The following is an 18,322-nucleotide window of genomic DNA, read 5'->3' as shown; positions in this document are numbered from 1 at the left end:
CAGTAAAATGTATTGTGTACATCTCATAGGATATTATTAATCTTGATGTCTCTTGCTGTATGACCATAGAATCATCAATATTGTCAGATTGGGTAGCAATAAATTACATTTACTTCTATCCTCAGACTCTCAAATCTGTGAAGATAACAATGTGGTGGAAAACAAAATATTGATATATAAAAGGGGAATAGACATAAACCAAATGAACAATATAAAAAGTCAAAATATATAATCCTTATCTCTTACCATCTATGAAGAATTACCCTTGTTGTGCCTATTATTTTTATAATCTTATAGATGATTCTTAATGAAGCATGTAATATTTCATATTTTAAAAACTAGATCAGTTACATTAAATCCATTACATATCAGAGTGACCATAATTAAAAATAGTGATAGCCCTAAATGCTGTGTGGAAAACTGGAAATGGTATAGTTTGGCAGTGACTTAAAAACTAAGCATGCAATTATCACACAATATAGCAATTGTATCCACACACTTATGCAAGAGAAATAAAAATGCTTATCTTTACTAAAACCTGCACACAATGAAAACTTTATGCAAATCTCAAAGCTGGATGCAGTCCAGCTGATGGTCAAATTATAAAATATATCTGAACCATGGAATATCATTCCACAAGAAAAAGGAACAAATTATTCACACACACAGCAACTTAGATGACTCTCCCAGACAACTGAAATATCCATGAAAGGTCACTGTATCGGTAACTTATTGCACGCCCACACAAAAGATCATGTTGCAAATTATAAAAACTCAAGGAAACTCATGGTACTGTTCTGGAAACATCTCCTAAGAGTTCTTATAAAAGTTTTAAAAGAAATGTACAAAACACACTACATAGTCATTATAATTTGATTAAAGACAGGAGAAATATGTATATCATATATTTAATTCCAAATTTATGGACTATCTTTTGGAGCATATACTGGAAATAGAACACTAGAACACCCAACCAAAATGATTTTCTTTGCAAATGTAAACTGAATAAAGTCAGAGATATAAACAAATTTTCACACTATTCTGATTTACTAATTTTAAAATTTTAAACCATGTTAATGCTATTACCAATTCAAAAAATAAACTTTTTTTTAAATTGAAAAATTAAACTTCTCATAACTCTTTTCTGAAAGAGTGATTTACTTGTAAATGGAGCTGCAATTCGAAAAAAATGAAATGGGCAAATTAGAAAAATTTTAGATTTAGAAATCAGAAACAAATTTGCCTAATACATCTTTGATAGGAAAGTGAATTTCTGGATGTCAGAAACACTCAGATGGTTTGGGTACTTTTTTTGATATGATTCCATCCTCCCATTGAGCAAGATTTTCATTATAATTTGTTTTCAGACACAGACTTCACTGGAAAAAGAATGTCCTGAGCACCATAAAAGCACATTGGCAGGCTTGGCACTTCAATGTCTCATTATACATGATCACATTTGTTTTATAATACAAATAATGTCTCCTGTGAGACTAGGCAGTGTGATTTTTTTTCCCAGAATGTGAGCAGTTGAGAAATAAACTTTAGAATAACGACTGACTTCATGAAAATAAGAAGTTTGGAGTAAAACTAATGTTATGAAATGTTTTCTGAACGACAGAAAAAAGAATGTTGATTCTCATTCTTAGCAAAAGATTTTTTTAAATCTAAGCTCAGTGGACTCCTCAAAAGCCTACTAGGTTTGGATATCATATAATTTGATGCAAATATATTTGTACTTTCTCCATGCATGCAAAAAGCTACTAGCAGAATCTAAAATTGCTATGAATTATGAGTCGTTTCCCACAGCCTTAATCCCACCAACAACCACATAAAAACTGTCCAGGTTCGAATTTTTACATCCACAAGAGGCAAGGAGGATACAGCAAATAGGTATAGTTATATAATAACTATAACATTTACAAGGGAGCAAGGGAAGAATATAATCCCTTCATCCACTTAGCTCCTTCCTTCACCACCATCACAAAATGAGTCAACTGGGCGGACTAGAAGAAGGAGTGACCTACACAGAAATAGTACAAGGGAAAAGGAGCAGAAGACAGGACCTCAGAGAAATAGGATCAGGCAGGAGAGGATGTTAAGCATGATAAGTGACCAAAGAGAAACCTGAAAGAAATGCCAAAAGCTGAACTCCACTTGGCTTTTTTCTTTCAGTGGTTTTATTGCAATATAAATCATACAGCATGCAATTTAACTATTTAAATTATATAGTTCAGTGGTCCTCCTCATATTAATGGAGCTGTGCAATCATCACCCCAGCTAAGTTTAGAACACTTCCAGCACCCCAGAAGAAACCCTGTCACTAGTGGTCTCCATTCTTCTACCCTCCAACCCTAGGAACCACATATCTACTTTGTGTTTTCATATATATGCATTTTTAAATATTTCACATTAATTGGAATCCTACAATGTTTCATCTTTTTGTAACTAGCTCCTAATGATTCAAGGCTCATCCATACTGTGTTTTCTATCAATACTTCATTTCTTTCATGCTAACTTATGTTCCCTTGTCCAGATACACCACATTTCCATTTATCCATTCTTTTACTGACAGGTATTTGGTTGGCTTCAGCTTTAGGGTGATGCATTCACACACAATCTTTATGTGAACCTGTGTTTCCATTTCTCTTGAATATATATCTAGAAGTGGAATTGTGGTGTTATATGATAAATCTAAGTTTACCTTCTGAGAATTACCACCTGTCTTTTGAAGCAGCTATAACAGTGTGTATTCCCAACAGCAATGTATGAGGATTCTAACTTCTCCACATTCTAACACTTCTCTGTTCCATTCCATTCTCCACTCCAGAATGTTTGTCTTCTATGTTGTGGATTGCCTTTTCACTTTTTTGGAGAAAAAGTTGTTGTTGTTGTTGTTGTTTTTAATTTTAGAGAAGTCAAATTTACCCATTTTTTTTCTTTTGTTCCTCATAATTTTGGTGTTACATCATTTGTATCTATCAGAGAGAGACCTTATATAATCCCCTAAGAAATGAAATACCTAACTACCTACTCTTATCATTTATGTAGCATATGGGCCTTCTAGTGATACTGCCCAGCAATTTGACATTTATATTATCAACAGATGAACATTTTCCCATAATTCTGAGTATAAGTCACTGTTGCTTATACCCTGTGGCCACCTGGCATAACAACTCATAACATTCCATAGTTTTTAAAGCAGAAGATCAGTACTAATTCCCAAAAAAGCAGTAGTAGTAAAAAAGGAAACCTAAGTATTAGTGTCTGAGTGATGAAATTTATCAATTTCACTTCTATGGTAAAAGAGAAGAAAATAAATTAGAATGCACAGAGTTTCTTAGGAAGGAAGGAAGGAAGGAAGGAAGGAAGGAAGGAAGGAAGGAAGGAAGGAAGGAAGGAAGGAAGGAAGCTCTGAAAGCAAAAAAAAAATCTTTACAGATATTATCAAAGAAAACTACTATTCTAAAAATTTTTAATCTTTACCAACTTAAGACATGTTATACACTTCAAAATTCATAACAAAACTAAGACATGCTGGTAAAGAAAGCAAACTTCATAGAAAAAGAACTTAATATATAGTCAGTCAAAAAGAGGGGTGGGAAAATTAGAGTGATCTGAGATTTCTCCAAGGAAATAAACAAAGGTTAAAATGCAGCCTTATATATAGCAATGTGCAATAAGGAGTAACAAAAGAATTACACACTTACACAATTGGTCTTCCAGTATAAAGCATGCATGCTAAAGAAAACAATACTCATTATACTTTGCTTGGGAAGAGAATAAAAATATTTAATGAAATATTTGTATTTAAGAAATGAATCAAGGTTAACACTGAGGATGGAAGATACTATGGTAAGTATAACAAATGTCACAATATGCCTGGATACACAAATAAGTTTACACAATGATTAAAATTATGATTGTAGAATGGAATGTAAACATTAGAAAACTCACACTATAAAAAACTGTTTTGAAGAAACGAAATCAGGAGGTGGGAGTGTGAGGCAGTGTGGATATTTCCTCATCCTTCATTGGACAGACAACAGATGTCTGAACTTGAAACACATCCATCTCAAAATGTTATTACATTTTAGAAGACTTGGAAAATCTAATAGCTCTTCTTGCAAATAAACTTTACTTCAATTTCATCAATACCTACAATTTCACTTAAATTTCTTTGTTTTTATCAAATCTGAATTCAAGAAATCAAAGAAATGAATCTTTTGTTTTAAAATATGATGTATAGACTTAATCCGTTTCAGTAAAATCCTCTCTTACCCCCTTTCCACAAACAAAAATGCAACTAAACTCAAACCAAACCAACACAGTTATCTTTAAAAAAAAACAAAAAACAAAAAAACCATAAGAAACAGTGTTACCTATTTCATAGGGGAAAAAATTAGAAATACACTCTTGGATGATAAAGTCCAAGAAAAAAGTATTTTAAGATCCTGCTTCTCCAACCTTAAAACAGATATAAATCAGTTAGAAATTGTGTAAAATGCAGGCCCTGATTCAGTAGGCCTGTAGTGGGCCCAGAGAGTCAGCATTATAAGCACCTAGCATTATACACTGAATAATAGGTTCTAAGGAATTTTACAATATTGCTCATCAAAAAAGCAGAGCACTGTAAGCCATGTAAATGAGGATATGAAGAGAATTAAAGAAAACATTAGTAACTAATAAGTAAAAATAGTAAAGTTCTTTTTTTCTGTTGGACTTCTGTGTGATATAACAAAGGAAGATTTGCTTTTACAATTCTTTTAAAATATTCCTTTAGATAATATGTTGTGATAAAGCAAAATTTCTCTTCTACTCAATGAACTTTATACTTTTAGAATTCATTAATTTTCCTTTTCTTTATTGTGATCCCTCCCTTTTTTTCTTTTCTTATTTTTTTTTAAATTCATGAACTCCAAATATTCCAATATTCCAAAGTGAGTTGTCACCTGTGAAACTCCAGAGAAGAGTAACACAGAATTATCCTACAGGTAAATAGGTCCTGTCCTAGTCTGTTCTGTGTCACTACAGTAGACTATCATAGTCTGTGTCATTTATAAAGAAAAGGAATTTATTTCTGATGTATCAGACAGAGCCTGGGAAGTCTAAGATGGAGAGGCCCATGTGTGGCAAGGGCCTTTGTGCTGTGTCATCCCATGGCAGAAGGGAAAGGGCAAGCCTGTGTGATCAACAGATGGAACACGTAGACCCTTGGAAGGCCTTTTATAATCTGAATGGATCCATGCACAAGGATAGCATGAAGTTAGCAAGGACTAAACACTTCCCATTAGGGTCCACCTTCCACTGCTTCCACTGCACTGAGGATGAAGCTTCCCACACCTGGAAAGCACATTCAATTCATATAGCTCTCACGCTCACAAGATAGTGAGAACAGGCTACGGACTTAAATCACAATTTTATTGTATTTTTTTTATTATGTAAATGAAAATCACCACCAATTTCCTTATGTGATTGGACTCATATTATCACAAAAAAAACAAAAGAGTCCACCTCTGGTCTACTTGTAACTTGAGTTAAATTCTTCTAAAATTCTGGTAACTTACAAAATCCTGGAGTAATGTTTCTCAACTAGTATCGGAATCTTTTTGAGTCATTGGCTAAAAATGAACACTAATGAGCTCCAAGAGCAGGATTCACTTGTGCAAGTTCAACAGGTAATCCGGGTGATGCCTGCAATGTATACTAAACTTTAAGAACCATGGGAATCTTATTATTCAGATGTGTTTGAGTACTTTTTTCATTACTAGTTGCAAATGAAGTTTAAGTAACAGGATCTGGGTATTTTGATGGAGGTGAAACTAAAGAGAACTATAAAACTCACAATGCTTTACAAGAAGGAGAACATGCAGCAGGAAATCTCAGGGACTGTGAGGCCTGGCTGTCTTAAGCAGAAGGATGAGGAAGAAGATAGATGGCAATAAGATGCAGGTGAGAAGGGTGGGAAGGCACCCAGGACAATGACAAGGCCGAGACAAAGGATCTAGGATCAAGCCTGTCCCTTATTCTAGTCAGACCACCTATAACTAGAAGCTGTCTCCTTGCACAGTCTAGTCCATTCATAAGACAACAAGAACCAGCAGTATGAGAGTGTTTTGCTTACCTGACATCATAAGGATGGAAACGAAACTCAAATCCCTCAATTCTTCACTGTCCCTTTAAGGTGTGCCACATGATGTAATGTATAAAGCTGCTCCCCCGCCCACCAGGTACAGCCATTTTGCCCGCCTCCCAACCACTTGTGAACATCCTGGCTAGCTACTGGTTCACCAGTCAGCTTGCAAGTATCCTTCTCCCATATTGGTCCTCTGTTAGCCCGGCAGAATTCAACTGTTTTACTGTAGCTTCCCCGCCATCTTTTTCCTTTCTTCGGTCTGTCCTGCACACTTTTCTCTATCTTTCCACTCTCCCTAGTGTGCGCCCTTTCTTATCCTTTCTCTTTTCCTCTCATTTTCTCTCTTACCCTGCAGGGAGACACTGTTTGCTTAATAAATTCCCTTATGTGATTTCCCGAGTCCGGTGTGGTTCCATGGAAATTCCTTACATTTGATTTCTTAGAAGCCCATTTTATCAACAGATAGAAGAAAAATTTTAATTATATCCTTTAAAATAATTTAATATCTCCAGTTTATGTTCAATGCATGTTCAAGATCTTTCTTAGAGGTATAGAGATCTAAATATGCTATGCCTAAATTTGTGTTTCTAAAAATAACAGACCCCAAGAGAGCAAAAGAATGGTGACATGATAGATATGATAATAATTATCTTACTCCCGTTGTATGAATTTATTTTTTTTTCTATTAGGTTCCTATTTCTGTTCCTTGAACACTATAACTATATAACTGTAAAGGCTAAACAAACTTAACCATGACCCCACTTCCACAAGTTCCACATCAGAATGATTCTGTATCATTTATCCAACTTTCAATATATTTTAGTCCATCACTGGTTAGTTTAAAATTTTTCTGATACCTTACATTTTTTGAGTGTTCAATATAAATCAACAGCTTGTATCAAATTCAATCCCACTCCCATATGCTTATTATCAGTTTAAGGGAGGAAAGAAAAAACTGCGCAAATAGACTAAATTGCAAGTATGTGCACTTTCTCAGCAGGAGAAGAAAAAATTTATGCCCAAAGATCCTGGCAAAATTATTTGGAAAAATCAAACATTTGGATTGTCTAGATTCCTCTTAACTGTTTTGCTTCAAGTATCATGTGTAAGAAAATACACATAATGAAGATTGCTTATTTTAAACAAGGCACAGTTTGTGAACGCTGTTAGAAAAAAATGTGGAGAGTTACATTACATAAGTAATTTCTATTATTATAATAAATGATTACCAAAATCAAGGAAATATCTTCGGCCTTATAGTCTTTCTTCAATATGTAATCCCTTGTGTAAACATACAGAATGCCATTCAGAATTTAAACCTAGACCACATTTATATTTTACCCCTGTACACAAGTTTAAAAATAAGCACAAGATCACTTGTAGAGGTTCTAAAATAAATCAGCCAGCAGACATCAGGAAACTGAACATGCTCTATTTCTCACTTCTGTTCCCTTTCTGCTTAGTTATCATGGGAGCCTGTTACCTCCAGGCAGCTGCTTCTGTTCTCTGAACCCAAGGCTGTGGGAGCAGTAGAAAGGAGGAAAAGGATGCTGACAATAAAGTCATGTGGACCCCTGGAAAATGTAAAGGCAACATGGGCAGATCATGTTCCAAATCATATTTTTCTAAATACAAAAACTCTTGCCCTTTATATGTTCAGCATTCATGATTTCAGTTCACAGTGGGTGGTTTATGTCTTTACAGCACTGCCCCCAGGGGAGATGAGAAGGGAAGCCAGGAGGCCAGCCTGACCTCCAGGAGACTCCATGAAGCCCATGAGTTGCCTGAGCTTGTCTGGTCTATGCCCCCATGCTGACTACCCAAGAGATGGATGGGAATTAACTCATGCTTAAATAACCCCTGGGGTCCTCAATTCTGTCTTAAATCCATAACATCTGTTGAATCATTTTCTTCAGATGGTAATACAAAGACACAGAACAAAAGGGCTGTTTTTGTTTTTGTTTGAAGACCAACACATAAATTTGATATTTGGAATTGTCAGTGTAAACAGTAGGGAGAGTTGGAATAGCCTTCCAGCCTGTAGCAGGAAGATGTGGGGGTTTTTAAAGTTGTTAAAAATGGGAGAACTGTTTTAAAAGGAGTGGGATTCTGATGTGGAGTAAAAGAATCACAAAAGGAAACATTGACTGCTTTGTTATTTCGTTAAGATTTGAGTGACTGCAGTTTTTGTATTATCAGGGACATATAGAGTAGAACAATCCAAAGTTAAAACAGGAATATCCTAGAGGCCACCTTCATCTCCTCTTTCTTAGAGAGTCGCCTTCAAAATCATCCATGAGATATTAAGTATCTAGCATTTGCAGTAAGGTTCCCTGTGGCAGGGAATCCACCTCATTAGGATAAAGTCCACTCCTAAATAAAGAACAATGCTTCCTTTAAGTCTCTTCCTGCAGTTCCTTACCATCTCAGTGTCCCTGTGACTCACAACAAACAACAGCCAACAACCAAACAATATACCAATTACATTACTTATAGAATAGTCACTGCAAGTTGCACTTGGAGTCACGTAAAAAATGCTACCACAAGTTAAAACAGGTATGGGGCTTATTTCCCTAGGAGCTTGGCTATTTCCATTATGCCACATTCTTTGCCCTCAAGTTTTCTGTTTTATACTGGTTGGTATCCTCACATGATTGTGTCTATAGATCATGTGAGATTTATTTTGAGGATTTCAGAATCCAATAGGAAGCAGGCCATTACATTTGAAAATTTTGAATATCAGAAACACTTATAAATACAGTGAACCTCAAACTCTTTCCAAATCTGTCCTCCCTATATATTCCATCAGGTCATTACAAAGTTGCCTACCCAATTCCAACCTTTTTCTTAAATCCAAATAAAATAAGCAGGAAAAAAAGAAAGAAGGAAAGAAAGAGAGAAAGTCAGTGTCAGAGGTGGGGGTGTAATGTACAAAGCTGCTACCCCCCCACACACACCTTTCCAGTGCAGCCATTTTCCCCGCCTCCCAACCACTTGTCAATCTGTGAACATCCTAGCTAGCTATTGGTTCATCAGTCAGCTTGCAAGTATCTTTCTCTGATATTGGTCCCCTGTTAGCGTGGGATTCAACTGCTTCACTGTAGCTTCCCTGCCATCTTTTCTCATCCTTCTCTCTCTCTCCTACTCACTTTTTCTCTCCTCCTCACTTTCACACTCTCTCTAGCGTGCGCCCTTCCTTTTCCTCTCATTTTCTCTCTTACCCTGCAGGGAGACACTCTGTTTGCTTAATAAACTCCCTTATGTGATTTCCTGTGTTCAGCGTGGTTTCCGTGGGATCCCTTACAGGGGGAGGAAGGAAGGAAAGAAAGAAGGGAGGGAGGGAAGGAGGGAGGAAGGGTAAATATTTATGACAATGGAAAACAGAGAGTCTATACCTTAATTCTTAAGGGATTTTATTTCTTTGCAATGTTTATTTTTGTTTTGGTTTTTTGGGTTTTTTTTCCCTACTGGGGATTGAACCCAGGACCTCACACATGAAAGGCAAGCTCTCTAGCACTGAGCTACATCTCAGCCTTTTTATTTGTATTTTGAGACAAGTGTCTACTAAATCACCCAGACTGGCCTTGAACTTGCAATCTTCCTGCCTCTGTCTCACAGGTGGCTAGGATTATAAGCTTGTGCCCACACTCTAACTCTAAATAACACTTTCCAATGCTCTAGATAGACATAGTCATCCTGCATTAAACTTGTTTTCTTAAAAGAGAAATTGCTGCTAATTTTATCAATATGCTTTTATTAATTTTCCAGGAGTTTCCATATAGTTCATAAAAATGATAACATTACTATTTAGAAGAAATATAGAAATGCATAAAATCTTGTTTTTCCAAGAATTTGAATTTTTGTCATAATTTTGAAGTGAATTTATTTTTAAAACTTAGCAAATAACATCTTATAGCATTTCTGGAAGAATGTAACTATACTGGTGAACAATGCAGCGTGGTCTTAATTAATAGCAAAGGTGTAAATTTTCAAGACTCCTGTGGATAGTCTTTTCATACAAAGCTTATGACTCAACATGATCTCTGTGTAGAAAACAATAACAGTGAACTGAAAAGAAAGATGACAATGTGGTTCAGCAGACACAGAGCATTTATTAATTAATAGCAAAGTAATTAAGGATTTTGCTTACCACCTGCCCATCTAAAAAGAAAAGAGTAAGAATACAAAGTAAGGTGAAAAATAAGTTTCACGTTTGAAGCCTTATCGGTAAATCAGATCAGATGATTTACTTAATAAGGTCAACAAGGGCTGGGATTGTAGCTCAGTGGTAGCATGCGTAAAGCACTGGGTTTGATTCTCAGCACCACATATAAATAAATAAAATAAAGCCCACTGACAACTAAAAAAAAAAAAAAAAAAAAAAAATTTAAAATTAAAAGGTCAACAAACATGCTGTTCAGTTATCTACATTCTTTTAACTGAAAATATATTCACTATGTTAAGATATATCTTTCGCTGTCAATGAAATCAAACTTTATCAAAAAATTCCTTTTAAAATTTTTAAGAAAAAAAAATGAGATCTAATTATTCTTGGGTGGCAAACTGTGATGCATATGCTACCAGGGAAAGTTTCGCAATATTTTATCTCATTTTTGTCACCAAAATGTTACAAATTAGCATCCTGGCAAAGTGGATGATGTCTTACACTTTCCACAAACTTCTCCTCAACTGCTAGCTGACATTATAATTGAGCGAGGGACTGATTTTTATTTCTAATGAGAAAAATGACATAATGAAACCAAAGAAAGCAGCTCCAGATCTTAACCACTACTGAAAAAACTGTACATGTAATTTTCAAAATCATATGAAAATGTGCATAGTCAAGTCATTTACGTCAAATAGAATCAAACAGCCAACTGTGGGAAAATTGTATTTACTATCAATTTTTAAACATCTTTATTCCTTCTGACTAGTTTTGGCTTGAAGTCCACATTACCTGAAATTAGGATGGATACTCCAGCTTTTTTGCTGTGTCCGTGTGCATGGTATGTTTTTTCCCATCCTTTCACCTTTAGTCTATGGGTATCTCTTTCTATGAGATGGGTCTCTTGCAGGCAGCATATTGTTGGATTTTTCTTTTTAATCCAATCTGCCAGTCTATGTCTTTTGATTGATGAGTTCAGGCCATTAACATTCAGGGTTATTATTGTGATATGATTTGTATTCCCAGTCATTGGACTCATTTTTGTTTTTTGACATGATTTGGTTTCTCCTTTATTTGGCTATTCCTTTAGGCTAGTTCCTCCCGTTGCTGATATGCATCGTTGTTTTGCATCTCTTCCTCATGAAATATTTTGCTGAGAATGTTCTGTAATGCCGGCTTTCTTTTTGTAAATTCCTTTAGCTTTTGTTTATCATGGAAGAATCTTATTTCATCGTCAAATCTGAAAGTAAGTTTTGCTATGCTAAGCCCATGGCCAATATCATTCTAAATGGTGAAAAACTGAAAGCATTCCCCCTAAAAACTGGAACAAGGCAGGGATGCCCTCTTTCACCACTTCTATTCAACATCGTTCTTGAGACTCTAGCCAGAGCAATTAGACAAACCAAAGAAATTAAAGGGATATGAATTGGAAAAGAAGAACTCAAACTATCCCTGTTCGCTGATGACATGATTATATATTTAGAGGAACCTGGAAATTCCACCAGAAAACTTTTAGAACCCATAAGTGAATTCAGTAAAGTAGCAGGTTACAAGATCAATGCTCATATATCCAATGCATTTTTATACATAAGTGATGAATCTTCAGAAAGAGAAATTAGGAAAACTACCCCATTCACAATAGCATCAAAAAAAATAAAATACTTGGGAATCAATCTCACAAAAGAGGTGAAAGACCTCTACAATGAGAACTACAGAACACTAAAGAAAGAAATTAAAGAAAACCTTAGAAGATGTAAAGATCTCCCATGTTCCTGGACAGGCAGAATTAATATTGTCAAAATGGCCATACTACCAAAAGTGCTATACAGAGTCAATGCAATTCCAATTAAAATCCCAATGATGTACCTTACAGAAATAGAGCAAGCAATTATGAAATTCATCTGGAAGAATAAGAAACCCAGAATAGCTAAAGCAATCTTCAGTAGAAAGAGCAAAGCAGGGGGTATCACAATACCAGATCTTCAACTCTACTACAAAGCAATAGTAACAAAAACGGCATGGTATTGGTACCAAAATAGACAGGTAGATCAATGGTACAGAATAGAGGACATGGACACAAACCCAAATAAATACAATTTTCTCATAGTAGACAAAGGTGCCAAAAATATGCAATGGAGAAAAGATAGCCTCTAAAACAAATGGTGCTAGGAAAACTGGAAAACCATATGCAACAGAATGAAATTAAACCCCTATCTTTCACCCTGCACAAAACTCAACTCAAAATGGATCAAGGTCCTCAGAATCAGACCAGAGACCCTGCATCTTATAGAAGAAAAACTAGGTCCAAACCTTCAACATGTTGGCTTAGGATCAGACTTACTTAACAGGACTTCCATAGCACAAGAAATAAAAGCAAGAATCAACAACTGGGATAGATTCAAACTAAAAAGCTTTCTCTCAGCAAAGGAAACAATCAGTTATGTGAAGAGAGAGCCTACAGAGTGGGAGAATATCTTTGCCACTCATACTTCAGATAGAGCACTAATTTCCAGAATACATAAAGAACTCAAAAAACTCTACACCAAGAATTCAAATAATCCAATCAACAAATGGGCTAAGGAAATGAATAGACACAACAGAAGAAGATCTACAAGCAATCAACAGATATATGAAAAAAATGTTCAACATCTCTAGTAATAAGAGAAATGCAAATCAAAACTACCCTAAGATTCCATCTCACCCCAATTAGAATAGTGATTATCAAGAACACAAGCAACAATAGGTGTTGGTGAGGATGTGGGGAAAAAGGTACGCTCGTACATTGCTGGTGGGGTTGCAAATTAGTGCAGCCACTCTGGAAAGCAGTATGGAGATTCCTCAGAAAGCTTGGAATGGAACCACTATTTGACCCAGCTATCCCACTCCTTGTCCTATACCCAAAGGACTCAAAATCAGCATACTACAGAGATACAGCCACATCAATGTTCATAGCTGCTCAATTCACTATAGCCAGATTGTGGAACCAACCTAGATGCCCTTCAGTTGATGAATGGATAAAGAAACTGTGGCATATATATACAATGGAATATTACTCCTCCATGAAGAATGATAAAATTATGGCATTTGCAGGCAAATGGATGAAACTGGAGAATATCATGCTAAGTGATATAAGCCAATCTCAAAAAACTGAAGGACGAATGATCTCGCTGATAAGCGGATGAGGACATATAATGGGGGGTAGGAGGGGTTAGCGTTAGGGTTAGGGTTAGGTTTAGGGTTAGGGATAAGGAGGGTGGTAAGAATGAAGGAAGGAAGGACTGTATAGAGGGAAAAGAGAGGTGGGAGGGGTGGGGGAAGGGAAAAAAATAACAAAATGAATCAAACAACATTGCCCTATGTAAATTTATGATTTTTATTAAAAAAAAAAGAATAGAAAATTCACTGGGGATCAATTGAAAATCTGCAAGTCTTTTGTCTGCTATATATTATTTGAGCCTATATATTCATTTAATTAAAATTTCATAATGCCTAAATAAATAAATAAATAAATAAAAATTTTAAACATCAATAATGTAAAAATACCATATGTGACATAATTTTATAACACTTTGAAAATCGGGCCTAAGGTGGAAGGTGCGTGTTTGTGAACAGTTTTTGTGTTGTTTTATTCTGTTTAGATTTTGCTGGCTTTTCGAGCACTTTTTTGGCCTGCAGCAGTGGTAGGAAAATGGGAAGGATAATATTTTCACAACCAGTGCAATAAGCCAAATAATGTGTCACTTACCAGAATCCCTAATGTCTTTGGAAACCTGGTCAATAATTTGCCAGGAAAACAGAACCAAAAACAAACAGACTGTTAGCTAAGGGTGAAAAACTATATGCTGAATTAAACAAGCAATTATCTTGTTTTTACCGTTTTATTTGAAAAGAAGTTCACTGAATACTTTCCTTAAATTGATCTCACATAAATAGATTTTGAAGATGACAAAAACACAGAAAAACGAATTTCCCATATTATTCCAAACATCTTATGCTCACATAAGAATTTACCTCATTAGTATATAAATTTCACAAACTAATGTCATTCTTCCAATTTTGAATATTAAGATTATTTCCAGTTTTATGCTCTCATAAATGAATTACAAATAGTAAACAAAACTCTCACTGAGTTTTAGAATACAAACGTAAGGTAAGCTGTCAAAAGTTTATTTATTTGATCAAAGAATACAAATATTTCAGGGCTCTTGAAAAATACTGACAAATCATTTTGCAAAGGGTTATACATATTTACATTCCTGTTTGCAATGTAAGAAAGTTTCTATTTTACTCTATCTCCACCCATATTAAAAAGTATAAGAACTATTAAATAGGACATCTCATTTTAATGTGCATTGCTTAGTTTATAGATGACATTTTTTCCTATGGTTAGAATTTATTTCAAGCTCACCTTATCAGGATTTTCTAGTTAATTCTTCATTAAAAAAAAAAAAAAAAAAAAAAACTCTGACAATGTTTTGCAATACAACTAATCCATTGGTGTATTTTTCCCTATATTATCTGACTTTTGACTTAAATATGTGTGTGTGTCTGTGTACATGTGAGACATGTTATATCAATTTGTCATTCTTTTTGTAAAAGACACTAGTTCTACAGCATTATTTTTTCCAATCCCTTAATCCTAGGAAGTTTTTCTCCATCCAGATTTTTAATATTGAATCACATTATCTTTTACATATAATAACTTAATTTTCATATGATTCTTTCTTATCCATTTATCACAAAAGATTAGTAAGGTACTTACTATTTGTCAAAAATAAATACTTTGAATTCAGCATAAAGCAATGGTGAACAAAAACTGATAGCCCTTGTGTTTCTGTAGCTAAAAAATCTCCTGCAACAGGCAGCTGTTAATGAAAGGAATGTTGGAGCTGAAATGAAAAAGATAAGGAATTCTAAATTAGGTGAAGGGGTGGTGAAGCAGAAAAGTGTTTTTGTTATGCAAACGCAATGTGGTGTGAATTCTGATAAAATAAGAACAATGTAGCTGAAAATGTGTGAGAAGGGAACATGGAACAAGATAGCCAGAGAGACCAGGGGACCATGCAGCAATACAGGCCCCATTAAATTTCCCTGGGTTTTATCCTAGCAAGACAAGAAAATATTAAAATGTTTTTGGTGTCAACACCAAAAGCTAAAATTAAAAATAAGAAGCTTAGTCCTCCTTGTTGCAAATAAGGGAAATGATTTCTCTGCCCATTTTTTTATTTGTATTTACTTTAGAAAATTTGCAATTGAAAATCTAAATTCCTTTGGAAGTTTATTTTTTGGCTTTTTGTTCGTTTTTCCTTTTGTCAGCTTTGCAACCCAGGAATCTTTCCTAAGAACCCAGGGGCTATCTTTTTGAAATATAAATATCAAAGGAGACAGTGGCCCAATCTCTCAGTGAGTAACTGTTCCAGGTGGCAGAACTTCTTCCCATAATAAAGATATAAGAAGTTTGGTTTCCCTGTGGATAAAGGCCACTGGTTAACATATTTGGTCACCACATTTAAAGGTAAAGTTAGGGTGAACTACTTGTGACAAATGGTAAGTCCAATTAGTCTTACTTTAGAATGGTTATTATTCAACTTGAAAGCATTCATGTAAAGGGTTATATCTGCCTGGTTAATAAAATGATAGTTCTATCTTTGCAGTCTCTGAGTAGACTGGCCTGTGATGAGCATCAATTTCTCAATTAATGCTTATTTTTAAATGAATGTTTCCTTTTTCTACTACCTTTGTGAAGAGTTTCTAGGTTGGAAGATTTTGTTTTTCATTGTATTTACCCAACAATGTGAAGGAGGGGAAGACAGGTTTAGCTTTATATACTACAGTGATATTTCTTTTTTTATATTAGTGATCTAATAATATATTGTATATTTCAAAATGAGTAAAAAGGTTGATTTTTAAATATTCTCACAAAGTATAAGTATATGAAGTTCTTCATTAGCTTAAGCCCCACTAAAATATCACATTTTACCCCATAAGTATGAACAACTATTATTTGTCTACTAAAAATTTTTTTTAAAAAATGAATCCTGGAGAAAAAATGACCCCCCTGACTAAGAAAATGGATTCAAGAAATGGAATAGTTGTCTCTCCCAACTAATGAAGAGTTCAGGTGAGAAACCACAGGTGCTGGAATAAGACTGGTGTGGTAAGGAAGAGACTTATGTGTTCAAAACTTCATGTGTAGGGTCAGCAGGATGTGGGGATGAGCTGAATAACAGGAGAAGAGGCATCATGATAACTTGGTAGATAAAGTTCCAAGAAAACAGACAGAGAAGGAGCAGGTGTTAGAGAAGACCACATGCTAGGGTTGAAAAATTCAAAACATGGATTTGAAATAACTAGGAGAAAAGTAAAAATGATAAAGTGGTCATTAGATCATTTATTTTGTATTTTATCTTGGTTACTGAAATAAGGTTCTAATTCCTGTTGCCCTCTCTCAATTGCAAATTGCCCCCAAAGCAGTTCTATTTCAGTTTGGTCCCTCAAAAAACATACAACCAAGTACCCAATAAAAAAAAATTATTTTATTTCCAACCAGATATATGCCTTTTCAATTTAACTAGATTCCACCATGTAAACCTAATGCAGAAAATCTTTGCTTCAAACTCATTTGAACTGCCTACTTCATGTCTACACAGAGAATTAATATAAAGCAGTAGAGATTTGGTTGTCTAGACAATGTCCCAGTATTTCAGCATTCTTACATTTAGGACTTGGGCTCCAAATCATGATTATTCTATGCCTTCAGCCTTAGGTCATTCCCCAAATTGCCAAGAATCTAGAAACCTTAATCTAGATCCTATTTTCCAGTCCTCCCAATTGCCTCAAGAAAAGCCACGTATAAGGATCATGAAGGAATGAGAAAAACTGTGTTGCTGCTATTCTCTCATAGGAAGGAAGGTTTTCTTTCAAATGCCTCTACCATTTCTTCTCTTATCACTGATGAGGAAGAAATATCATAACTGTCTTAATATAATTATGACAGGATATGGAAAAATAGGTTCCTATATTCTTTAATCATCAATACGGGCTGCTAGTCAAAACTGCAGTCACTTCAAGGGAATAGACCTTCTCTTTGTCATTTTATCCATAATTTAAAAAAAAAAAATCCTTTTCACGCTCTTCCAAAAAATAGAAAAAAAAAGGAACTACTTCCTTTTGAACTGAACAAGACTACATGAGGACACTAGTACACAGCAAGAAAAGAAAATTATAAGCAAATATACCTGATGAATATAGATCCTCAACAAAATATGAGCAACCCAAATTCAATAGCACATTAAAAATACCATTCTCCATGAGGATCAAAGGCAATATGCTTCCATGATACGAAGATGGTTCTACACATGCCAATCAATGAATGTGATACACATTAAGAAAACAAAAGAAAAAAAAATATGATCCTCATAATACATGCAGAAAAAAATCTGACAAAATTCATCATCCTTTCATGACCATTCAAAAAGTGAATTATAGAAGCAACGAACCTCAACTTTAATAAACCTCAGCTTTATATTACAAACCTACAGCTATCATACTCAGTGAAGGAAAACTGAAAACTTTCCAGTCTGACCCCCATTTCAGAAATAAGAATTTGTGGCCATGCTCATATTTGATAAGAGATGTGGAAGATATCTTTCATAAGCTCATTAGCTCAAGTTAAAGACTGAATATTTCTTACACAACACATGAAGAACACATTTCTTTAACATACAAGCAGTTATTACTATGTGTGTTTCCAAACTGGAAAGACAGAAGTAAAAAGCTGGGTTTGCAGATGACATGATCATATATACAGAAAATCCTAGACTCCTCCAACCTCCCCCGCAAAAAATAAAACCAATAGAAGAATTCAGTGAATTTGGAGGATACAAAATCAGCATACAAAAATCAGTAGTTTCTGTATAATAATAATGAATAATCTAAAAAGGAAATTTATAGAAGTCTCATTTATGATAGTTACAAAAATAACATAGGAATAAATTTTATCAAACAGATGAAAGAACTGA

At 34.7% G+C, this 18,322-nt stretch overlaps 1 protein-coding gene across 7 annotated transcripts in view; it reads right to left on the bottom strand.

The window, feature by feature from the left end:
- The window catches only part of KCNT2 (potassium sodium-activated channel subfamily T member 2), a 371,051-nt gene that overhangs the window by 302,695 nt on the left and 50,034 nt on the right, over positions 1-18,322 (bottom strand). The window contains exon 1 of one of the 7 annotated variants that reach the window (XM_079107990.1): positions 15,064-15,700. The exons of the other annotated variants lie outside the window; for them this stretch is intronic. The gene's annotated coding sequence lies outside the window, so the exon portion shown is untranslated. Of the gene's footprint in view, positions 1-15,063; positions 15,701-18,322 lie in introns of those variants that run through there. 7 annotated transcript variants of the gene reach the window in all.

Source organism: Sciurus vulgaris, assembly GCF_902686455.1.
Source record: "Sciurus vulgaris genome assembly, chromosome: 12".
In the NCBI taxonomy this organism is placed as follows: Eukaryota; Metazoa; Chordata; class Mammalia; order Rodentia; family Sciuridae; genus Sciurus; species Sciurus vulgaris.
Note: the sequence above shows the minus strand (reverse complement) of the source record. Positions and strands in the feature narration are given on the sequence as shown.